Source organism: Eptesicus fuscus, chromosome 19 (assembly GCF_027574615.1).
Source record: "Eptesicus fuscus isolate TK198812 chromosome 19, DD_ASM_mEF_20220401, whole genome shotgun sequence".
NCBI lineage: Eukaryota > Metazoa > Chordata > Mammalia > Chiroptera > Vespertilionidae > Eptesicus > Eptesicus fuscus.
Window position 1 is genome coordinate 9866193 of NC_072491.1, and position 26186 is coordinate 9892378.

General features: G+C 42.0%; 1 pseudogene; it reads right to left on the bottom strand.

The window, feature by feature from the left end:
* Positions 1 to 23809: 23809 nt before the first annotated feature.
* Positions 23810 to 25816, bottom strand: LOC129147279 (biogenesis of lysosome-related organelles complex 1 subunit 4-like; annotated as a pseudogene).
* Positions 25817 to 26186: the final 370 nt, after the last annotated feature.

A 26186-nucleotide genomic window follows, 5' to 3' on the forward strand; every position in this document is an offset into this window, starting at 1 on the left:
TAAATGATTCCATTTGAGCACTTGGAAAATTAGAGGGCCTTTAGCCAAAAACAGCTCTATGTCACTCCGCTGTGTGGAGCTTAACTAAAGCTTGGCCTTATCTAACTTCTCAGGAATACACTAACCAGAGACTGTATAAGAGTTCCAGAGCTAGCATATGCCTACAAGGGATTAGAGAGAAACCAAAGAAAGGAAAAGCAATTTACTCATAATGGAAAGTATAATGGTTATAGATACAAGGATGAAGGGCCATTCCAGATGGTCAAAAAGGGCTTGCCATCACTAAAAGACCATTCCCAGAATGGGCAGGAAAGAGCTCTGGTAATTCCTAATAATAGCGAGAAATGGAATTCCTCTTGGGATCTTTAAAAGCCCATCTTTCCTAACAGTTAAAAGCACACCGTCCAATGAAAAAGAAAATAGCTATTTCTTTTCAGAAAACTATGTCTATTCTTAGCCTTATTAAAAGAGAACCCAAATCCAATATTATTAGGGTGGACTTTTAAAAAAGACAACTAGCTAGGAAGGATAGCTTTAAGAATACCAAGAACGTTTTTCCATGATCCTCATCCTCCTATATATACATCTTTTTCAGTTTTAAAATGATTATTGCTTCTTGAAATAATGAACGTTTATTATAGAAAATACAGGCCAGCAAAAAGTAAAAAAATAAAATAAAATAATAAGCTAAAACTAAACCATAACCTTGCAAGCCATAGATAACCACTGTTAATATTTTGGTATATAAAAATCCAGATATACTGGGTGAAGTGTGTGTGTGTGTGTGTGTGTGTGTGTGTGTGCGCGCGCGCACACACACGTGCGTGCGTGTATGTTCTCCATCCAGTGGCTCAATGCCTAAAATTATATCTCACTTGAACTTGGTTTCCTTTATCAAAGTCAAATAGAAAATTGGTTCCTAAAAGGGGATTTTTTATTGACCCTTATGAGTCACTTACACCCCTATGGAAAAAAATCCCTTTAGCTGCTTTCGAAAGAGCTAGTGTGAGTCACTGAAAGTAGAAGCTGGAGTTTAGGGCCACTGGTCACCTATGTTCAAATGCTTAACTACGCGTTGGGGAAAGAAAGGACATAAAAAGGGAAGGCTGATAGATGGGAAACCAACATGGCCTTCTGAATAATGCTGCCAAAGGCCATCCCTAAGCATAGCAGTTAAACTTTAGAGACAAAAAAAAAAAAAAAAAAAATCCCAGAATTCAAAAAAAGCTGTAAATTTCTAAACTACAAAGAAATTATGAGCAACTCTCAATTCAGTTTGTCAGAATTGGTTTTTCTATTTATAGTTTTATTATAATATATATATATGTATATATAGATATAGATATAGATATAGATATAGATATATCACTTCATAAATTTAGATTTCAGCCTCTTCTGTATATACATATACTGTATAAGTATATGCATGTATATGTGTCTATATGTATACATGTGTGTGGTGTCTACACTAATAAAAGAGTAAGATGCAAATTGACCGTATCTTTGTGATGCCCACCAGCCAATCAGGAGTGAGTATGCAAATTAACCCAACAAAGATGGAGGGTTAATTTGCATACACAGGCGCTAAGAGGCCGGGGTGGAGCAGGATGCTTGCGTCATCGCCATGGCAATGATGCAGGTGTTCCGCACCGCCCCAGCCTCTCCGGGCCTCTGAGCAGTGTGGGAAGGTGGAAAGGCAGCTCTGGCCTGAGCGAAGGCGGTGCCGGCAGCCAGGGGAAGGAAGGCCTATTCTTGCATGAATCTTTGTGCATCGGGCCTCTAGTATATACATAAAAAGAGACATATATAGTCATGCACAGTCATTCCTCATTATTTAGAAAGTCTGTATTTGCTCATCGCCTACTCACTAAAATTTATTCATAATCCCAAAGTCAATACTCATGGTTCTTTCATAACCATTTATGGACATACGTAGAACAGCAAAAATTGGAGTTGCTTGGCACACACACTTCCCCAACTGAAATCAGACAAAGCAATGTTGTGTCTCCTTATTTCAGTTCTCATGTTGTACTGTAAACACGTGTCATTTAGCCCTCTTGTTAGTGCCATGCTCTTCAAATCTTTGTGCTTTTTGCTATTGATTTCACCGTTTAAAATGAAGCACAGTGCTGGAGTCCTGTCTCATGTGCACACGGAGAAAAGATGTGTGTTAGGTAAGGTTTGTTCAGGCATGAGTTATAGAACTGTTGATTGATAATTCAATGTTAACCCTTTGCACTCGCTTGCTTTTTTCTCGATTCCTGCTACCGATGCTAACCATGTCGAGTCACACTCGATATCCGAGTGCAAAAGGTTAATGGAGCAACAATAGATATTAAATAAGGTGTCCTTAAACAGAAAGACACATAAAACAGGCTTATGTGTTCATTATTTGTCGAAAATGTCACCAAAGGCTTATGGGACCCTAACCTTGTATTTCCCCTAGGAACAATGGTTCAGTATTCACTAATTCAGTGTACATGGAGGATTTAAAGAACCACTGCAAATAATTAAAAATGATGAGATTATATATATATGTATATATACATATATACTATACATATATATGTATATATGTATATAAATTATTTCCCAATTACATATATATATATACATATACATATATATGTATATATGTATATAAATTATTTCCCAATTACATACATATATATACATATAGATTATATATATATGTATATATATGTATGTAATTGGGAAATAATTTAACATTCAAAAGAAGTTTCAAAAATAATAGAGTTTATGTGTATGCTTCATTGAGTTGTCTCAAATGAAATATCTTATTTTTAAAACCAGGAAATTAATATTGTTTTAATACTGTTAACTCAAATACAGATCTTATTCAGATATCATCCGTTTTTATATGTACTTTAAAAATATATGGTGTTCTGTGAAATTTTATCATATGTGTAGATTCATGTAACCATCACCCAGTCAGCATGCAGAACAGTTCCATCACCCAAGGACTCTCCCTCATGTTACCACTTCACAGTCACACCCAACCCCAGCCCCTCACCCCTGGCATCCACTGTCTGCTATCCATCACTATAATGTTATTACTTTGAAAGATTATATAAATGGAATTACAGTGTGTAGCCCTTTGAAATTAGCTTCTCTCCCCGCCCCCCGACAGCTTAATGCCCATGACATTCATCCAAGCTGATGAGTCTATCAATGGCTTGCTGTTGTTTTTTGTTTTTTTTTCTGCAGAGTAGTATTCCATTGTATGTTATCCATTCATCCATTGCTGAATCCATTTGGGTTGTTTCCAGTTTGGGGCTATTACATATCAAGCTGCTTATTACCATGACTTTTTTTTTTTAATTAAATTTATCTGGTGACATTGATTAACGAGATTATATAGGTTTCAATGTGATATATTATCTGTATATTGCATTGTGTGCCCACCACCCAAAGTCAAATCTTATATTACATCTTCTTTATTGAATCATCTACCGAAGGACACTGGTTGTTTCCACATCCTGGCCGCTGTGTGTAATGCTGCAATGTACAAATATCTTTGAAAATAAATGTTTTTGAGCAGGTATCTATAAGAGGGTTTGCTGGGTCATATGGTAACGCTACTCAATTTTTTGAGGAGCCTCCATGCTCTTTTCCATGATGGCTGTTCTAGTTTACATCCCCACCAGCAGTGAATGAGGGTCCTTTCTTCTTCACAACCTCTCCAACACTTGTTATTACTTGCCTTGCTGATAATAGCCATTCTAACAGGTGTGAGGTGATATCTCATTGTGGTTTTGATTTGCATTACCATGTTTTTCTTATTTTTAATTTAAATTCTTTATTGTTGAAAGTATTATATAGGTCTCCTTTTTTCCCCCATTGACCTCTCCTTGGCCGCTCCCACCCCCCAGCACATGCTCTCACCCCCTTACTGTCTGTGTTCATTGGTTATGTTTATATGCATTACAAGTCCTTTGGTTGATCTCTGACCCCCCCCCCCCCCCAACCCTCTGCTAGATTCAATTAAAACTGTCTCAAACACCATATCCGGTATTGGGGGAAAACCTGTATTTATCCCTAGAATTAGGGTTTGGGGTGTGACTGAGCACTTATATTTCTACTAGTTGTCTCTATCTCCAAGATTCTACTTATTTGTTGAATTCTTATACTCCATTTTGCTTTTCACCTTTTTTGTGTACTATAATATTTGTCATTTCATGTTGCCCTACTTGGCACTACTGTGGTCTTTTTACTCTCCCACTGAAGGCTATGTATAAGGGGACTTCACTGAAGATTCCAGACAATAGAAGGGTATTGTGTCATTATGAACTATATCAACAATGTGTACCTCCCTAGTTCTAAATGTTCTTGGATTATTCCTGCGTGGAGGATTTTGTGTGGTCTCTCTGTTAAGCAGGCTCTATTTTTCTTCTTTGTCTTTAGGCATGTCTCTTTCTTGTTTCTTTTCCCTTTCCAACATAGCTCATCAGCCAATACCTCATACACTTACACTCTCTGTTCATTTCTTATGCAGAAGCAGGTTAGTTAGTTATCTTTGTCTCACTTTAGCTCATTCTGGACTAGCCCTGAGAACAATCTTTCCAGAACCAAAATTGTTCACTCATCAAGGTGTTTTACTAAACAACACCTTTCCAAGAGAATTCACTCATCAGCTCTTAACCATATTTTCCTTCCTGTATTACATTTCTAATGGAAGTCATCAGAACATAGGACTACAGAAAACTAATTTGTGGCCAATTTTGTGTTACTTGAACCTCTGAAAAGATATTTAAGCATGCTTCCCAATGTGACACTTTATTTAAAGGAAGTCAGACACGGACCCCACTGGAAATCTGCCTTTACAGCTCCCACTAAGGGTTGCCCATGTGCACACTCATGGGCTCGTCCAAAGCATGAATCCTTCTGTTTCAAGCTCATATTCATTCTAATCATTATCTATGGCGTCAAGTCCCTCTGCCACACCTGACAGCACGAGGGAAGAAGTGGGATGAGATGAGAAACAATTCATGGAGAGTTCTGCTGACTCCCAGGAAGGGAAGGGGGCCTCCTTCTACCTTTGTTCTCTGCTCCATTCCAAAATCAGTTCTATGAGCACTCACACTGTGCTCTCTGGGTGCCAAGGACACAAATGTAGGAAGCCATTATCCTGCCTTCAAAGTACTATAATCAGTTGCAGAGAAAGATAAGCATAAGACAAATCATTAGAAAATGGTGCTTTTCCAGAGATAGAGCACAGCTATGAGAGTTAGACCGCAGGTATTTAAGCCTACAGAAATGCGAGCAGGAAAATAGCAAGCTCCACTTGGTGGGAGACAAACTGTTCGGCAGCAAAGTTGAAGGGAACGGGCTCGAATCAGGAGGAACTGGAGGCAAGGGGCTAGAAAGCAGATGCAATAATCCAGATTAGAGATGACCAAGTTCTTTTCCAACACAGAGTTCAAGGAGATGAGCGTGAGAGATGAAATACAGGTGAGAGTTGACTCTATAGGGTTTGGTGACTAACTGTGATGCTAAATGGAAGAGGGAAGAAACAGAACAATGCAAGAGGGCAAAAGGTTCCCAGGTGGGGAGGCAGGGAATAAGGTGTGCAGTCAGCTAGAAGGCCTCGGGAGAAGGAACAAATTGGGAGGTGCTACAGGGGTGGGCAGGACAACGATGTGTTTATTCTTTTCTCCTCTCTGAAGTAAACAATGTCTTTAGAACACAGATGGGAGTGGGGGATGGAACATTCAAAAGGCAGTCTTAAATCTGATGAATACAGATTAAGCACTCAATAACTGTTAGTTGAATGAAGTACAACTAACTAAGAACTCAGAAGAGGACTGGAGGAGATACAACAGACATTTAGGGTTACAGGTGTCATCCAAGAAGCCTCTTGTTCCAAAATTACATTATAATCCTTCCCCCTTCTTTCTCTCTACTCCCCCTCTACAAAATTCCTCTTCCCTTTGTCCTACCAGAAAAATGCTTGATAATGATACCTAAAGTATTTAGAAGTCACCCACTCATCTGTAATTTAATTGGCTGTATTAATTTTATATAACTATACATGTCTATTTTTATACTATTGAAAAAAAGAAACTTGTTTTGAGTTTTTATCCCAATATTATCTCCTCTTGATGTAGTCATTTCCATACATTAAAAATTCTCTTCACACAAAATAGTAGAATTTTCTCCAGCTGTGTCCTGTCAGGAGACCTTGTTACTTGCCACCTTTGTTTTAATAAGTGCTGGAATTAGTTATGTGATTCCTCTTTTTCCTCACTGTTTTAGGGAGATCAGATAGAACTAAATAGGGATATGGAATAAAGTGTACATTTCCAAACAAAACAAAACAAAAAAAACTTTTTAACAGCTTTGTTACTCAATAACTGGAGTCAAGAATAAAAGGGATTTTACATAAGTTATATATTAACCAGTTTCTTTCAAGCCATACCTTAAAGGCTTTGCCTATTTAACTAAATCCTCTATTATTGCTTTCTTACATTTCCCGCATATGTCCAGAATGGCTTCTGCGTTACTGAATAACTAAAAGGCACCTGTTCACCCTTTCAGAGGCATTTACCTAAATGAAGCTTTCTCTCATAGCATCCAAGGAGCTGTGAGGGAAATCACTTTGAGCAAGCAGGAGTTCCTTTCCTCTCGCCCTCCGGCCTTTCATGCAGACAGAAGTGCTTGGGAGGCCACACCGTCTTAACTGGACAGTGGATGGCTCCTGGCAGAAGAGAAGAGGCTGCCATGTCCAGAAGGTCTCAGGTGGCTCTGCCTCCAGGTGAGAACATACTGCCCTCTTTAACCGTCACCCTCATCCTCAGAAACTGGAAATCCCCAGTAATTTGGATCCTTGGGGGCTACTTGGCCTGATGGTAGAAAAAAAAAGGTGGTTGATTTCTCCCTCCTTTTAGGGAAAGACAAATCAGAAACCACACATTTTTCCTTTACATTTCACTTTACAAGCCTATTTTGCTTTGGGCCCAAGTTAACTCTAGAAATGTGTGGTTTGACTCTAGAAAAGGAGCTCCCTATACAGTGTTCACACATGCCTTATTAAATTTATTGTGAATTTTATTCTATTACATTTAGGATTTTTCTTTACTTGTGCCAGTCTCCACTGTTTGTAAAACATGTATGTCTATTTATTACTTTTTAAATATAGAGCCACTGAGTCAGAAAAAATAACCCAAAAGGTTTATTATATATATATATATATATATATATATATATATATATATATAGTAAGATTCTTCTTTTACAATTTAAGTTAAAAAAAAAAACTTTGAAATTGCTGAGACAGTATGAAGACAACTAACTTTAAAGGAAAGTGGAGTTTATGTGCATTGGGGGAAAAAGTTAAAACCTCAGAACTCTGGTAATTGTTTTTGGGCAGGGGCGGGTGGACTTTGGGTCAATTTTTTTTCCCTTCATTCTCCATTTTTCACTTTTTCTTTAATGAGCATGTGTTTCCAAAGTTTCTGCCTCCCATTTTCTCAGTAAGTAATGACACTCACGTGCCCTTTTGACTCTGTTGCAATTTTTTGGAACTGCCCCCAGGTCCCTCCAAAGCCTGGTCTCTCACTGTTGCTTGGCTCATGTGGAAAGGCCATGATTTGGACGAGGGTCAATTCCATGCTTCTGCAGTTAAGAATGAGGATAAGTGAGAGCATGAGTAACAAAGTCCCTGAAAAATGAGAAAAGTGACTCATAAAGTATACCTAGATAACTTTTCTTGCTCACTACTCTGTCTCTTCACATTTTAGTTTCCATTAGCATCATCATGTGGTTCCCTGAAGGGATAGCACCGCTGTGGTCAGCGCTGTGCATTCCAAGTCCTCAAAACAGGCCACATCACACCCTTCATCTGAGACTCTAGATGGTTCTTTAACAGACTCTAGAAGTCTTTGGGTTCAAATACCTTTGCTTTACTTCCCATTTTCTGATGCTCCTGTTGTCATGGTTCTCTTATTAAAGAAAATATTTTTTCCATGTAGTTCTAAGAAAAAGGAAGTCAGAAAGCTAGAAATAAGAGCGGTAACGTCAGCCTCAATAGCTCACTGGCACATTCAGACACAAAACTGGGCATAAAACAAGAGATGGCTCATGCCGTTAATGAGATGGAGGTCCAAGAAGGCCGATGGAGAGGAAGAACAAGTACAGCATCCTCTGGAAAGTGACCTGTGGGTAAACACAGAGGCTTTAAGAATGTGTGGGAGGCCTAATTCACCGGAAGTGAGGGCATGGCCAGAGAAGACTTTCCAGGAGAGGCAAAGACCTGGCGGAAAGAGAAGTTAGGGGGTGGGGAGAGGTGAGTAGGCACTCCAAGCAGAGGGAACGTCACGTTCCAAGACCAGAATCAAGCAGGACAGGCTGTGGTGACTCCAGGGTGGCTTGGATACTGACTACAAGGAAAGAAGGAAAAGCCACAGCTGGAGCGGCGGATGGGGCCCTATCATGCTATACCAAGTGAGGGCCGTGGGCAGAGCACTGCAGGACATTAAAGCAGGTGAAAGGTACGATCAGATACTGTACAGGTTGAAAGCTAGGCCAGGATCGCAGAATTTGGTGGGACATCTTGCAACGGAGGACACTGAATTCCAGAGATTAAGTGACTTTCACAATAGCACACAGCCTGTTAAGGGTAGCGTTGAGCCTAGAACAGCTCAGGGCTCTTTCCACTCCACCACATTGTCTCTCCCAAAAAGGCAGATGGCTGATCACAGTCCTATGAGTCAAGCTTCTTCCTCCAGAGCTTCACACGAGACTTTATGTTCAAGAATAAAGGCTGCCTGCATCTGAGACAGTTGCAGGGTTAGCCTGTCCCAGTGGGACAGCAGTCTGCACAGCCAACAAGGGTGTCCTGAGCATCTCCAAGACCAGTGCGATGTTCACGATAGAAAGAAACTGATGGGGGAAATGAATGAAAAGGTGGGTTCAGAAGAACAGAGGTGTTATTCTCACAGCATCATCTGCGCCCCTGCTTTCTGCCCAAATGACCTCAACCCTTCATGTTCCCCTTCCCTTCCCATGTGCCTGTGTTCTCCTCTGGTCTCCTTTTCATCCTTCCCTTCCCATCACTCTGAATTTCTCCATCCCTCTGCCCTAAATGGTGGGCAGTCAGAATTAAAGATTGAGGAGGAGGTTGGAATCATGAAGAGGAAATTCAAAAATATTATAGGTGCCTTTTTTTTTTTTCTTTCTAATTTTGGCTTAGCTCAAAATTAGCCTTCTTCTAGCCTATTTGCCACCCTGCCGTCACGTGGGAACCCCAGAAATGCTGGGGGGGAACCCATGACCAATGCCGCTGAGTCCCCAAGGCTGAGCAGTGAATGCGTTGGTTCCCGACTCTCCTACCAGAGATGAAAAGCCACCCAAACACTAAGTAGACCGGAATTCCAGCTGCTTCTGAGCCATCTGGGTGGGGCAAGTGGAGAAAAAAATGGGGCACTTGGGGGTCAGCCGCCTTCCGCGGGTCCGGCTCTGGCTGCTGGGCTTTGGCCAACCATGTCAGAGAGAGGCTGAAGCTACTGCCCCTCTGGAGCCAGGCTGGACGGTGCGGGGAGAGGCCGCTTCATCCCTCTGTCCTTTTGAACTTGTTGGGCCGCCAGCAGGAAGGCGGCCAGGGGACCAGGGCACTGCGAGAGGGGGCAGACGATGCTCCGCGGAGGGAGTAGCTCTGTCTTTGCATGATGCATCGGCCACGGAAGCCAATCTCGCTTGCAGATAAAGCGCATTTATTTTGTCCAGCGTGGAGCTGACAGGAGGAGGTCACTGGCGGGATGGTTTCCGGCCTATTCATCCTTCTTCTGGTAAAACCACCTCTTCCTTAGGGGAAGGCGTCTAGGTTGTTTCCTTTCCTGGGGGGCTGCTGAGCACCTGACTGTGGGGCCTCGTGTGGACTCCAAAGGGCCTCCGCCCCAGCAGCGCTTTCCCCGCAGCCACCTGAGCTGCCCGGGCTTCTAGCAGCGGCCTGTTGACAGGGAGCAAGTGACTGATGAGCCAGGAGGAGCTCATCCCCTTCCAGGAAGAAGATGAAAGCAGCATGGGGTCCAAATCCATCCCTCCGGCTGGCAGTGCTGGGAATCCCGCAGAGGGTGGGGAGGAGATGAGCCACTGGGAAAGGGAGGCTCTCGGGGTGGGAGAGGCCTTAAGGGCAGTCCAGCAACTTGGAAATCTGTCTGGCAGCTCCCTGGGCAAGGACTGGAAGTGAGAATGAGGCAGAGTAGTTGGGAGTTGCTGTGTTGATCTGCCTTGATCCTGCAAGGGAGAGACAAGTTCCTCACCCAGGGCAGGACTGCAGCAGGTGAAGGGACTGTGCTTGGAGCTGGCCATTAATTGCCCACAGAGCCTCCTCCCAGACTCACAGCCCACAACGCTCTAGACCAGAACTCGCCTAAACCTTTCCCTGCATATTTCCCTGCATTCCCTGAGAAAACGTCCATGCTCACGGTTACCTTGACCTTCGGGCTCTGGCTGCTGTGTGTTGTCTTTGACCTTGACATCCCTGACCCAAACAGGAACCTAGGCTGTTTCCAATTTTTACAAAAATGTCCCTCCCTGAAAGCATTTGTCCTTATAACAACTCACTGCATGTACGGGCATCATAGCCAGGGATTATATTGTGCTATTCTGAAAAACAAACGAAAATTTTGTAATATTTATTCCCATCTTAAAATTCATTTAGATACCAAAGGGCTACTCATGATCCCTCTATCCTTTGCAGCATCCAGCCTTCTGCTGTCTTGGGTGCTCCTCGCCTCCCCTTTCCGCGCTCAGCCCTCTCTTCCTGTACCTGAATTTCTGCACCTCACCTGCCCTTCTCAGGGGGGAATTCACTTTTTCTCATGAAGAAGAGCCTTTGTTTATGTGAGGTATTTTTTGCTTAGGATATCTTCTAAGTAAAGGAATTTAAAATAATTTCTCAAGCACAATTAACTCCTTGAGGGAAATTTGGATAACAGCTATTAAAATAATAAAAATTTCACTTCACTAGAGAATCATTTCCTTCACATCTGCTTCACATGCCCTGTTTGATTGTATGTCTCCAGAACCAACGTAGATCTCCAGTAAATATGTTTCATTTAATTAATGACTTATTAGAGCTACAATCCTAGATAGCCAGGTGGACTCTTAATAAACTCAAACATAAAGTTTTTGTTATCACTGGTCCCACAGAGCACAAAATCCCCACTCCATAGGAAACCTTTCTTTAGGACCAAGAAAGATTGTGTCACATGCGGTTCCTGAACCCATTAGAGCTTCTCTTCTCCAGGCGCAGGGATAGCCACATTGCTCAGGGAGTAAACTGCTCATATCGTGGTCTTTTTTTGCCTCAAACTCAGTTCCTAAGGTCAGTCAATATAATGAAAATTAGTTTGTATGGTTCCATCTGAATAGCTGAAACACTTGCTTCTGTTGAGAATGTTTAAACAGATTTCATCAAAGATATATTTAATGAGATGTTTACAAATACAAAAAATTACTAAGTATGATACATCAAAAATTTATTTAACCATCATCTGGATTTTTTAAATGTTATTATTTTTTCATACATGACCCAGATCTTTTTTCAAATGACACAAAGCATTACAGATTTAGTTTGAACCTTTATTATAGCTTTATTTATTTACTAGAGGCCCGGTGCACGAAACTCATGCATGGGGGGGGGGGGTGTCCCTCAGCCCAGCCTGCACCCTCTCCAATCTGGGACCCCTCGAGGGATGTCCGACTGCCCGTTTCGGCCCGATTGGGATCGGGCCGAAACGGGCAGTCGGACATCCCTCTCACAATCCAGGACTGCTGGCTCCCAACTGCTCGCCTGCCTGCCTTCCTGATTGCCCCTAACCGCTTCTGCCTGCCAGCCTGATCACCCCCTAACCACTCCCCTGCCAGCCTGATTCCTAAATGCTCCCCTGCCAGCCTGTTTTCCCCTAACTGTCTTCCCCTGCAGGCCTGGTCCCCCCAACTGCTCTCCCCTACAGGCCTGGGTCCCCCCTAACTTCCCTCCTCTGCTGGCTTGGTCATCCCTAACTGCCCTCTCCTGCAGGCTTGATTGCCCCCAACTGCCCTCCCTTGCAGGCTTGATCCCTCCCAACTGCCCTCCCCTGCTGGCCATCTTGTGGTGGCCACCTTGTGTCCACATGGGGCAGCCATCTTGTGTTGGAGTGATGGTCAATCAGCATATTACTCTTTTATTAGATAGGATAGAGGCCTGGTGCATGGATGGGGCCGGCTGGTTTGCCCTGAAGGATGTCCCAGATCAGGGTGGGGGTTCCCTTGGGGCGTGGGGCGGCCTGGGCGAGGGGCCTGTGGTGGTTTGCAGGCTGACCATGCCCCCTGGTGACCCAAATGGAGGCCCTGGTATCTGGGGTTTATTTATCTTCTACAATTGAAACTTTGTAGCTTGGAGCAGAGCCAAGCCTTCTGCTTGCTCTGTGGCAGCAGCCATTTCTGTTGGGATTTATGTATGTTCTATAATTGAAACTTTGTAGCCTTAAGCGGAGGCCTGGGCAGGCCAGGGTATGCAGAAAGCTTGGCTTCCTCCATCGCCGGGGGAAACCCTAGCCTCCCGCTCTTTCCAGCTCCGTGACTGCCGCCATTTCTGTTTGGGTTTATGTATCTTCTATCATTGAAACTTTGTAGCCTTGAGTGGAGGCCTAGGCCAGCAAGGGCAGGCAGAAAGCTTGGCTTCCTCCATTGCCTGGGAAAACCAAGCCTCCCTCCTGCTCTCTGTGGCCGTAGCCATCTTGGTTGGGTTTATTTACATATTTTCTCCTGATTGGCTGGTGGGCGTGACTTGTGGGTGTGGTTTATGGGTGTGGCAGAGTGATGGTTAATTTGCATATTACTCTTTTATAGATAGGATAACCAATTATAAAAGTTATTATTTGTCCTTCTTGTTCATGTTTTCTACTTTTATGAAAGTAATGTTATGTGTATGTTTTACATATGCTAGTGGTATATTATTAAATATGTTGTTGTTATCATTTTTCACTCACGTTTATGCTTTCAAGCTATATGTGAATTGTACATGTAGCCTTAATTCATCTTTTTTTTCTTTAATATATTTTATTGATTTTTTTTTTTTACAGAGAGGAAGGGAGAGAGATAGAGAGTTAGAAACATCGATGAGAGAGAAACATCCATCAGCTGCCTCCTGCACACACCCCACTGGAGATGTGCCTGCAACCAAGGTACATGCCCTTGACCAGAATCGAACCTGGGACCCCTCAGACCGCAGGCCGACACTCTATCACTGAGCCAAACCGGTTAGGGCTAGTTCATCTTTTTTAACTGCTGTATAATAAATATTTGTTTTAACAAAAGTTTTATATAACCATTCTACTAGTGTTCAAAATTTAGATTATTTACATAATTTGCTACTACAAACAATATTGTATATATTTATGTATGTCTATGCGCCCACACAATATTTTTGTTCAAATTATGTACACAATTTCTTTACTATCTAGATACCAGTTTTTCTTAAAATGCATTACAAATGTGTTCTAGTTTGTGGTATGAGATTTAACTTTTTATATTGTTTCTTTTGTCTTAAAGAATATTTAAAGTATATTTAATGAATAATGTTTGATGTATCAAAACTTTCTTTTATAGTTTGTACCTGTTGTGTCACATTTACAAAATTTTCCCAACCTTCAACATCATCTAACATTTTCATCTAAAAGTTATAACTTTAATTTTCACATTTTGTGAATGTAGAATTTATTTTTGTATATGCTGTGTGGTTAGGATGTAATTTTTCTCCATACAGAACCCAAATTGCCTAGCATCATTTAGGACATAATACTTTCTCATCCACAATAGTGGCATCTCTATCATGTACCAAATTCCCAGGATGTGGCTGTTTATAGTTCCTCAGTTTAGTATATTGGCATGGTGTGTCCAGTTTTCTTTTTCTTCTTCCTGCCTATTCTTGGAACTTCACTTTAATTTTTATCTTTCCTTTGCCAATTCCTTCTAGTTTTCTTTTTTGCTCCATTTGGAGTTAGAAAATCCTTTTTTTTTAAATGGCTTTTTGTGAATAGTGACTGCTCTGAGGGTTTATCTAGATAGAACTGTTTCCATATGCACAGTGCTTGACTGATAAATGCAGTAAAATATCCAGTACTGTGGTTTCTACTGCCAAAATTCTCTTAGAAATGGAAACCAGAACAGCCTTTTCTTTTTTTTTTTCCTTTTGAAGATAGGCCATGGGCCAAGATTTTGTTCATTTAAGGAAGAATATAGGAAGTAAATTAAATGAAAGAAAAACAAAAAGAATTGTGCCCTGCTATGCAGAGCTGCTGTGCAGGGACCAGGAGCACAAAGCTACCACACAGCATGAGCAGGGCTCACCAGGAAGGCTGGGGAGCCATCATCCCTGCCTCATAGGTGGAGGCCAGGAGAATGAGCATCCCAGTTTCTCAAGCAATTGGGATTGTGAATAGAAAGAGAAATTGCCCCCAGGAAATGCACCCAGGATTAGCAGAAGCTAATGAAGGCAGGGGGAAGGGGGAGTGGTGGCCGCACTGCCATGCACTGTTAGCCACATACCTGCTTTGGCATCACAGCTCTTCAATATCCTTGCCTTTCCAGCCTCTATTCTCAATTCTATTTCAGTGTCACTCTCATAAAGACATGCTATGAGAGAGGAACCCTTTCCTGGGGATTCTTACTTGTTCAAAGAAACTCCTGCTGGAAATGTTCTCCTGAAAGGCATACACAGACACTCCTGCAACACAGCAGGTGCTGAGATGTCCATCCCCATCTCCCATTTGGAGATAGACACAATGAAAGCTTTCCTCTCACTCTTTTGCACACAGGGGCTGGTTAGCTATTCCTCTCAAAGGTTGCTCACACACAAATCTGAAAATGAACATTAGTCCCTGGACACTCAGCCATGAAGCCTGTGCACCGAGATCTCTGACCCTGTCCCCATCCCGTTCTTTTCATTTCTTCTGTTCATCCAGAAGATGCTGCTCTTGCTGCAGATGTTGACTGAAACTTCTAGCACATGGATTTAATTAATTGCCAATTTGGTCAACACAAGTAGCCTTGCTTTATTTGTTTTAGATTCTCCTCCTGTCTAGTTATTTACAGCCGAGGAAACTATGGAATCAGGCAACAAGGAGCAGTTATTTCTACAAAAACTGGTGGTGACAGCAGCGTGTAGGACACAAGCAACAGTTTGGCATTGCCAGTCACAGAACTGGAACTCAGGAGCTGAGCTCTGTTGTCCAATGAGTGTCAGGTTAAGTTAGCAGAGCAGGCCCAAGAATCATGTCAGAAAAATACCTTCTACAGTTTGTTGGTCTAGAAACTTCATAAGTAAAGACCCAGGACAAGATGCCGCCGATGACTGGCAAGGGCATTCTTAAAGGAGCTCTTCCTTTGCCACAGTGTTCAGCTCTTGTAGTTAAATGAAAGAGAAGGGTTGCATGGATTCTAGCCTCTCCATAGTCTCCAGCAAAGTTTCCAATGTGGTACATGCCCGCACATTAGCATTGTAGCATACTATACGGTTTGAGACAGGTTAGAAACAAGTTCCCTACAAGCTGAGGCTTTACTTAGGGAAGGTCTTGATCACCCATTATTTAAAAAATCAGCCAACATTGATGAACATGTTGGCCTGGATGCAATTCCTTTTGAAGAGCTGGAATCTTCTGGGAATGAAGTTCAATAGTCCTACCAACCAGCACAGCAAAGCTGTAGGTGTATGAGGACCAAGTTCGTTCATTTCTAAAAACTTTTCTTATGAAGAAGGAGAGACTGTATGTGGCACACTCTCACAGCAGCAGCTGCCCCCTGACCCTGGCTACAGGTGTGCAAGGAAGCAGCAACCCTGGAAACCCACACTGCCTTCAGGTACTACCTTATGAGATGTTCAGAACCTTGTGGTTGAGAAAACTGAGAGTCAAGAAGGCCAACTAAATGGCTCTGAGTCCCCAAGTTAGAAAGAAGACATGCAGGAACCAGAAACCACATTCCTTTAAAAAAAATACAATGTACAGCTTTGTTTTCTACATCTAGATCATTATTCTTCACTTTACTCTAAGTTGCAAATATTAGACTTTTTCTAACATGCTCAGAACAGTCTTTTCTACTCAGTATGTTAAATTCTTAGGCTTCTCATGAAGTTTTGTGATAAATTAAAGATATGCATATCAGCAATTTTGGAACCTGAAAACAATAACCTTGGGCTAAAATTTATGGTCAAAGAAATATGCAAAATTGTGCTTTGTTCTGGAATTTTGTCATGATGAAGCATTCATTTTTCTCTTGGACCCTTTCTTCCCAGGCCCCCTTATTTCCCTCCACCCACACTACCATCAATGAGTCTCTATTGATAAAGTTAGCAAAGAGCTGACAGGAATCTTCCTGATGGACCTCACTGCATGCAAACAAAGGGTTAATGGGCTTGGACGTGATGGTGGACTGGTGAGATGCAGGGAGATTCTGTTGTAAGACATTTTGATCCCACTTTAGACTCTGTCCTGCATCCGATTCGTATGATAGTGCTTTTTGCCAATTTCTTCAATCAAACTTTCACAACTATCATCCCTTTATCAAATTCTCATAGAACATATTGGGAAAAAGTAATCAACACAGAATAAGACTAATACTGGCTAAAACTATATGTGGCAAACTTGGTTAGAGATGAAAAATTGAACTATTAAAAGTGGGAAATAGACTTTGGTAAAAAGAATGTTTTCTTTAAAGAAAATATCAACAGTATCTAAAATTGGACTTACCTCACAAATTCTTATAATGACCTACAAAGCCCCACCTGGTCTAGAGTCCTTCCTTCTATGACCTAATTTCCTTCCATTGCCCCCGACCTTTTCCAGCCACATCTGTGGCAGAGGAGAGTTGGGGGAAGAGGATGAAAGGGAACAGAGAAGTGTATTAGTAGTTTTGGTCTAATTCCTACATGAGTCAACGTCAATTTGCCTGATTTTAAGACTCAGTTTAACACGCAGACATCTGCCAGCAGTTAGAACTAAGTTCCCACTCTGAAACTCAAAAGAGTCAACTCTTGCTCTTGCTATGCCCACGTCACTGCCATTATCATCCCCCAAACCCAAACTAACTTTTAACACACACTGATCAGACTCTGGCCTCCAAACGCCAGCCTCATGGTTGGGGCAAACTTGTTACCAGGCCAACCTGGGCTGACCACTAAACTGGCCATCTGTGTCCAGGCTCCACATGCTTGAGGAAGACCTTATTTTTGTTCTGATCATCTCTGTTTGTCTGGGCTACCCCATCATTTCCAGGTAATGTATTTAGTCTATACAACTGAATTTATATTATTCGTTTTGGCCTCCACCCAGGCACCTTTCCCAACCCAGTGTATGTATCTAATTCAACGTCCAAACTCTCCCTGTCTACTGCATCCCTGCTCTTTCCCAGTCCAGTTGTAACGAGATGAGCCATAGGCTGGCCTTCTTCTCATCATAGCCTTCACGGTCAAGCCATTCTGACTCAGACAGGCAGTGGACCAGCAGGTCCAGATGGATACACAGTGATATAGAAATGCCTGCGAAGTTCTCTGAATAAAGTTCAGGACATGAGGAAACTACAGATTACATGTGTTGAAGAGGTCAGTCAACAAATTCTAAGGACCCACTGTGTTCAGACAATACCTCAATGCCAAATCTTTCTTCTTTAAAACAAAACTATTCTCCTCTGGCCTCTATACTTCTACCCGCAACTATTTCTTCAGATGCACGACAACAGTTTTTTTGTTTTTTTTTTTTTTTTACTGAATTCCATTTAAATCTCAGTCCCAATTCACCTGGTAATTCTAAATCCACAAGTTGTTCTGTAGAGCTGGTTTTGCAAAGGAGTCTTGAGTTTCACAATTAATAGACATGTTACAAAACAAAAATAAAACAGAACATCACACTGGGTTGAAGCCATCTCATGGGTCTTTTTTTTTTTTTTTTTTTTTTTTAACCAGAAGTGTGGATTTGTGACATAAGCAGCTGCTCCAAAACCAAACAAATGACAGGACTTAACTCAGAGTTTTAGCCTATCCAAGGGCTGAATTATGTTTGCTTTGAGGTTTTGTGAAAGGTCATGAGGCCTAACAAAGTTCAGATGAAACTTGGCTGTTTCTCCATTAGGCTCTGGCTCAGAACTTGTGGTGTTTCATGTGGTTTGGAGTTTCAAACACAGCGCTTTGCACAGCGCTAATAAATGATTCTTTCTCAGCATGGAAAGCAATTAAACATATGGCCTCTTGGGTTTTGGTCTTAGAATCAGTATTTATTTATTAGGAGCCAGGAGAAAGCTAAATGGCTTAGAAGAGGGATCACGCATAATGAGGTGGGTGAATTTGCTGAAGACACCACATTTTGGATGACTGGAGGCCTGAAAAGCAAGAGAGGAACTCCTGAAGAACCAATAAACGTAGGCCACTGGGAAACATGCTAATGAATGGAATTTAGCATCAGCCTACAAGGAACAAGTTAGAACTGCTTGCAAAACCCCAGGGAAGGCCACATGAAAGACCTCCAGCACCATCTGTCTTCAGCCTGCGCTGGCCACTCTGAAGGGCGTCCCATGAGCTTTCCAATGCATGCTACTCCTAGAGCTTCCTCTCTAAGCAAGCCTCTCCTGGGTAGTCAATTTGAATTCCTCTGATTCACATTGGGTGTGGGGTTGGGAGACTACCTCACACTGAGTCTCCCTCTAGCTATCCCCTTTTAAGAACGTGGGTATATGATCTGCTGGGGCAGCCATAACAGAGTATCTGAGACTGGGTGACTTGCACAATAGAAAGTTATTTTCTCACAGTTCTGGAGGCTGAAAGTCCAAGACCAAGGTGTTGGTGAACAGGGCTGGTTTCTTCTAAAGCAGTGGTTCTCAACCTTTCTAATGCCATGACCCTTTAATACAGTTCCTCATGTTGTGGTGACCCCCAACCATAAAATTATTTTCATTGCTACTTCATAACTGTAATTTTGCTACTGTTATGAATCGTAATGTAAATATCTGTGTTTTCCGATGGTCCTAGGCGACACTGCTAGCGGTTCTCAACCTGTGGGTCACGACCCAGGTTGAGAACCGCTGCTGTAGAGGCTAAGACCATTGGAAAACAGATATTTACATTACAATTCATAACAGTAGCAAAATTACAGTTATGAAGTAGCAACGAAAATAATTTTATGGTTGGGGGTTACCACAACATGAGGAACTGTATTCAAGGGTCGCGGCATTAGAAAGGTTGAGAACCACTGTTCTAAAGTCTCTCTTCTTGGCTTATAGATGGTCACATCTTTCCATGTCTTTACAGGGTCTCTCCTCCATGTGTCTGTGTCCTAATTTTTAATCTCTTTTAATTAAGAACACTAGCCATATTGTATTAGGGCCCAACTATATGAACTCATTGTACTTTAATTACCTCATTAAAGACCCTACCTCCATTTCATCCTACCTGATATCAAACTATACTATAAGGCTCTAGTAATCAAAATAGCATGGTACTGGCATAAAAAAAACACACATAGATCAATGGAACAAAATAGATATTTGAGAAATAAACACATACCTATATAGTTAATTAATATATAACAAAAGAGGAAAGTCCATACAATGGGGTAAAGATTCTCTATTCAATAAACGGTGTTGGGAAAATTGGAACAATACATGCAAAAAATGAAATTAGACCACTTTCTTACACCATATACAAGAATAAACTCAAAATGGATTAAAAACTTAAATGTAAGACTCAAAACCATAAAACTCCTAGAAGGAGACACAGGCAATAAAATCTCAGACATTTCTCTTAGCAATATTTTTGATATATCTCCCCAGGAAACAAAAACCAAAAGAAAAAGAAAGAAAGAAATGGAACTACATCAAGATGAAATGTTTTTGTACAGCAAGGGAAACCATCAACAAAACGAAAAGACAACCTACTGAATAGGAGAGCATATTTGCCAATGATACAAGAGATAAGGGGTTCATATCCAAAATTTATAAGGAACTCATACAACTGGACACCAAAAAAACACACAAACAATTCAATTAGAAAATTGGCAGAGGAATCAAATAGACACTTCTCCAAAGAAGACATCCTCACACCAATCAGAATAACTATATATATATATGCCTAAATGGCCATTCGACCGTTTGACCAGTAGTTATGATGCACACTGACCACCAGGGGGCAGACGATCTGACCAGTAGGTTAGCTTACTACTGGGGTCCGACCAATCAGGACTGGCAAAGACAGGCCGGACATGCCCTGGAGCCCTCCCATGGTCCCTCCCCGGCCCTGATTATGCACTGGTGTGAGGGACCCTACTGGTGCATGAATCCATGCACCGGGCCTCTAGTCATCAATAAATCAATAAACAACAAATGTTGATGAGGATGTGGAGAAAAGAGAACCCTGATACACTGTTGTTTGGAATGCAGATTGATGCAGCCACTATGGAAAACATGGAGGTTCCTCAAAAAATAAAAAATTAAACTGCCTTATGATCCAGCAATTCCACTTCTGGGTATATATATGAAGAAACACAAAACATTAATTCAAAAGGATATATGTAACCCTATGTACATTGCAGCATTATTTACAATAGCCAAATATGGCAGCAACTCAAGTGCCCATCAATAGACAAGTGGACAAAAATGCTGTGGTTCATATATACAATGGACTATTACTCAGTCATAAAAAAATGAAATCTTACCATTTGGGACAACATGGGTGGACCTAGAGAGTATTATGTGAAGTGAAATAAGTCAGAGAGAAAGACAAATACCATATGATTACACTTACATGTAGCATCTAAAGAACAAAATAAATGAACACAACAGAAACAGACTCATAGATGCAGAGAACAAACTGATGGTTGCCAGAGGGGAAGAGTGGGGAGAGGGGGTCTTGGTGAAAAAAAAAAATTAAAGGATTAAGAAGTACAAATCGGTAGCTACAAAATAATCATGGGGATATATAGTACAGCATAGGGAATATAGTCAATAATATTGTAATAACTATGCATGGTGCCAAGTGACTACTTGAATTAACTGGGAAATCACTTTGTAAATTATATAATTGTCTAACCACTATGATGCACACCTGAAACTAATATAAAATAATACTGAATATCAACTGTAATAGAAAAAAAGACCCACCTCCAAATATAATCACAATCTGAGGCACTAGGGGTTTCAATATGTGAATTTAGGAGGGAACAGTCAGCTAATAACAGAACGCATCACACCCTTCAGTTCAGTGATGTCATATATTCAAGCTATACAACTGAGTCAACTCCCCAACCACTAATGAAGAGTGAAGAAGTGAGATAAGGCCCTGACTTAGAGATGGCTCATCTTCTCCTTGTACTTTTCTGCCTCTAAGTTCACCCAACTGATCAAAACATAAGAGAGAAAGGGAGGCAGCAATACAGCAGACTAAAATGTGTAGGCAAAAATTATATTTGTGCTCATTTGTCTTTAGAGATAATTGTCTTCTCATGAGGATTTGGTGGATTAAAATAGGTCCATAAAAACCATTCTCCAAATAATTTCCATGTGAACCCTGCAGCATACATTTATGCTTCAATGAAAATTTACTGTGAGCACATATATTAGAGTCACAGAGTTGTGCTCTGTCAGCACTTACATTTAAGTGGGAGATTCTGACAATACACAAATAATTGGATAAATAAATAAATATTTATTACCTGGGTTAAGGCACCCACCAATGATTGACAGATTGATTGCATTATTAGTGCCAGTGCTTTATATGTTCCTCCATCCATGGCATTTGCCATGTGACTCTGCAATTTCTCTTATCAAAAGGTGGGATCTTTTTAGTCACATGACTCACTTTGCAAAACCCCAGGGAAGGCCACATGAAAGACCTCCAGCACCATCTGTCTTCAGCCTGCGCTGGCCACTCTGAACAGTTCTGACACACGCAGAGTCTGCACATTTCTGATTCTGTTCTTACAAATGGGCCATTGTGCTTAGAACCAATTTGGGCTACCTATTGGAACCACAGGAGGAACATGGTGAGAAAGGCTGCATCAGAAACCATGTGACTGCCAGCCAATCCCCAGAAGTGTGAGCCTTCAGTCAACAGGCAAGATGACCCTCAGATATGTGAGCACATTCAGCTGAGACCAGAAAAACTCCCCAGCCTAAATCACCAACCTGCAGACGTCTAAGATAAATAAATACTAATTGTTTGAAGCTCCAGGACTTAAAGTGGTTTGTAACACAGCATAGCTATGGCAATAGCTAACCGATCCAGGCAAATGAAGGCTCCCAATAAATCTAAATAGTATCCGAAAGAGGTAGCACATTAGGGCATTATTGGCCACTAACACCTTGGCTGAAAAAGTGTATATAGCTTGTCAAGGCTCTGAGAGATGGGGATAAAGACAAGAGATGGAAACAAGGCAGAATCTTTACCGTGTTGGATGAAGGTAGTGTGGTCATTCACTGACCTGTCCACAATTCTTCTGGGGCTCCCTGTGACCTTCCATATAAAATTCAGATTTTTTTTTTTACTCACAACATATACGGTCCTCCTGTGTGGTCCCTGCAGTTTTCCTCTAGGTCCACCTTCTTCTGAGTCACACGAACCTCAATTCCACGGACTCTGTCCATCAGGCTGCCTTGTCCCCTGGCTTCAAAACAAAAGCAAGAACAGTGTATTGAAAGGTAGAAAGACAAAGACATCAGAGTTGGCATTTCTCTGGCTCTCTCATGTTGGGCTGCAGTTCAGCCATGACGACGTTTTTATATCAAAGACCACCGTTCCTGCAGGGCGGTCTCGTCTTAGAGTCAGAACTCTCACCATCTCTCAGTGACGCCTTCCCGTTGCCCTCAGGCCTAGGGACGGTAACACTTCTGGCTGTTGCTAGTCCTGGGGTACTTCATCATCCCTTATCGCTTTTTCTTAACCCAACCCAAACGTTGCAAAAGGCTACCTCACGTAAACACGATAAAGGGGCCCTTTTATTGTGCCCTTTGAGAGCGCCATCTGTTTCCTGCTGGGACCTTCCCGGGCCGGCTTTTCCAGTCTTTTGTATTATCCATCACTCTCTTCCCTAGACCCAGTCCTGCAGTCATAGTTTCATCCCCAGTAATGCTGCCATGCCCTTGCTTCTGTTGTACCCTTTTCCCTTTTATTGATTTTAATTTATTAATATCTAAATTATAAATCAAACATTGGCAACCCTATATAGACATGTTTGCTGTGAACAAGTTAAGATTGTCAGGTCATACTTTTCAATGCAACTTCAGAATTAGTTGCAATAAATCAATACATTTTCTCAGAAGTTGTATAATGTCCCTCAGTTTACAATCCATGACATGGAAAGTCTAATATAACATTAAATAATATGCCACTTATCCTAAGAATAAGCTATATAAATTGAATCACTATTTGAATAAAATAACAACAAAGCTTTAATAGCTCAGTAGTTCTTCTTAAGAGAACTACTGAGCTATTAAAAAATAGCAGTTCTGCCACAGTGCACAGATAAGTTCATTCATTCTGTTTGCCCAATCGCTCCCACCAAGCAGCTTTCATGTTAGAATTGGAGGACATAGAAAATCATATCCTACGTGAAATACTGAAAACAGAGAGAAACAGTGTGCAAATAATAAACTAAAATTCCATACTCCAAAATCTTCTGTCTATTAACAGGATTTTCAACCCACTTAATACTCAGGATAATAGATAGCAACATTCTCTTGCAGTGTTGTCCTCCACTCAGATCTGAGTCTTTGGCTACAACAGACAAAGTGATCCTCAGTCGGAAACAGCCTGGGGATTCGTAGCCTATCTGCTGGGCCTGATGCAGGGAACCTTGCTGACGATGGAGGGGGTGTGGATTGTGTGCAGGTCAATTGTGTGCAGGAGTTTTCTGGATGTGCTGGGGAAGTCCCCTTGCTTGCCTTGGCCCCAGCGACTTGATCCTCCATTCAGGCCACGCTGGTGTAAATCATCAGGATGATGGGCTTGAGTCTGTCAATCTAGCTGTGGACCTGACACGTGGGTGGCCTTTTTGTAAATGCCAGGCACACCTTCACTGAGGTCATGGGAGAAGTCACTGCACAGCATGTCCAGCATGCCCGCTATCTCGTCCACCCTAGTAAGCACATCCTCTAGGCTCACGTCCAGGGCCTCCTCCTTGGGTCGTGCCTGAGCTCCAAGCAGTAGGGATGCAATATAGCCCCTGGCAGGCTCATGCCCACCTTCAGGCCCTCGTCCTCCCATGGGTCCCAAGTACTGCTGTGGCTCTGGGAAGTGTTACCTGCTGTGCCCACTGCAGGCGGCGCCCTGGGTTGGGCTTCCTCCACAGATCCCCCTGATGCAAGGAGCCCAAGCTATCAGCCCTCCTGTTCCCTTGTTTAGCATGTCTCTCCCCTTCCCTGTCCAGAATCTCACACAAACTGAAAAATCTGAATTCAAATGTCACCTTTTCAAGGCTGACTCCCTCACTGCTATCCCACCATCACACCATTGTCCCAGCACAAGATTAAGTGCTCTTCTTATATGTTCCCATAGTTGCCTCCACCCCTGCCCACATTACAGCACCAATCCTAGCATTTAATGCTCATCTATGAACATGTCTAAATCTCTGAGGTAGGCAAGTCAATGGCCTCCCAAAGTGGTCCTATTCACAGCCTAACCCCCATGACCTATAAATAGGTTATGTAACATAGCAAGAGGGAATTAAGTTTGCTAATCATATGGCTATAAAATAAGATTATCTTGGTGGGCCAATGTAATCAAAAGGGTCCTTAAAACTGGAAGGGGAAGGCACAAGATTGAGAACCTGAAAAATGGAAATGGGAGAAATACTTGATTGGCTGTCTTTGAAGATGCAGAAAGGGGCCACAAGCCAAGGAATGTGGACAGCCTTTAGAAGACAGAAAGGGCAGGAAAATATTCTTCCCTGGGGATGTCAAAAGGAACACAGCCTTGCCAGCACCTTGATTTTAGTCCATTGAGATCCATTTTGGACTTTTGACCTCCAGAATTGTAAGATGATAAAATGTGCCATGTAAGCCACTAAGTTTGTGGTCATTTGTTGCAGCAACAATAGGAAATGAATATAATCCCCAGTAGAAGATCAAATCCTTGAGAACAGGGTTCATGTCTTTGTTTTGTGTTTCCCAGGCTCCTCTCACAAAGCTTGTCTTGGAGTAGTTCTCAAAATGTATTTGTTGAAGAAAATGTAGGATACAAAAAGATCTTGTCCACCCCATATTTTCTGGAAACTTCTTGGTCTATGGTTCATGTAGCAATAGTTTACCTGAACAAACAGATCTTCATTTGTCCACAGAGTGAAAGCTGTTCTTAGTTATCAATCTACCATAGCATTTTTGAGAAAAATAATTTAGCTAATTGCCCAGGAGAACCAGGATGGAGGAATGTGAAGGTGCTCACAGTGTCCTCTCTCTCCAAAAAGCATCCATGGTAACTAACAGTGGCCTGCTTTAGGACATGCCCGGCTCTGCTGATGGGTAGGGAAAGAACAAATTGTTCCCCTGGAGCAGCTGGTCTTGGTTTGGGCTGGATCTGGATTCCCAGGCACTGGTTGCTATAGTTTGGCAAGAGCCCCCCTCCAGCCCTGCATTTCCAGGAGGGCTGTCCTATTACTAATCTGGAGCAGACACCTCCTATCATCACCACAGCCTTGTTCTTACAGCAGCACCAACAACAGATGATCTGCAAAGCCCATACCCTCTTCATGAAATGCGAGCTGGTGCCTTGGTTTAAAGCCCTTTTGACCATTCTCTCTACATCGCTGACAGCTTTGGACCCAAAGCCAAAAGCCATGGGGTTGAGTCTGGCTCTGCCTCCATGTGACCCCTTGATGAGTCACCTCCTATTCCTCACCTGTTAAGTGGAAGGGGTGGACTTCTGTGGTCACTGCTGGCTATCGAATTCTAAGAGTCTCTGAGAGTTATACAATTCCCAAACTCATTTATGCTTGTAAAACACCAGTGACAAACTGTCCCTGTTAAGGAGAACATCTTATTAGGACAAAAAGTAAGAGCTAGAGCCTGAGAAAAGAAGGGGGAAAAGGAGGGAAGGAGAGGGAAAGAAAAAGAAAAAGAAAGCAAAAGATAAGAAGAGAGAGAGTAAAAGGGAAGGGAGGAGGAAGGAGGAAGGAAAGGAGGGAGAGAGGGACAATTTACTTAGCCTC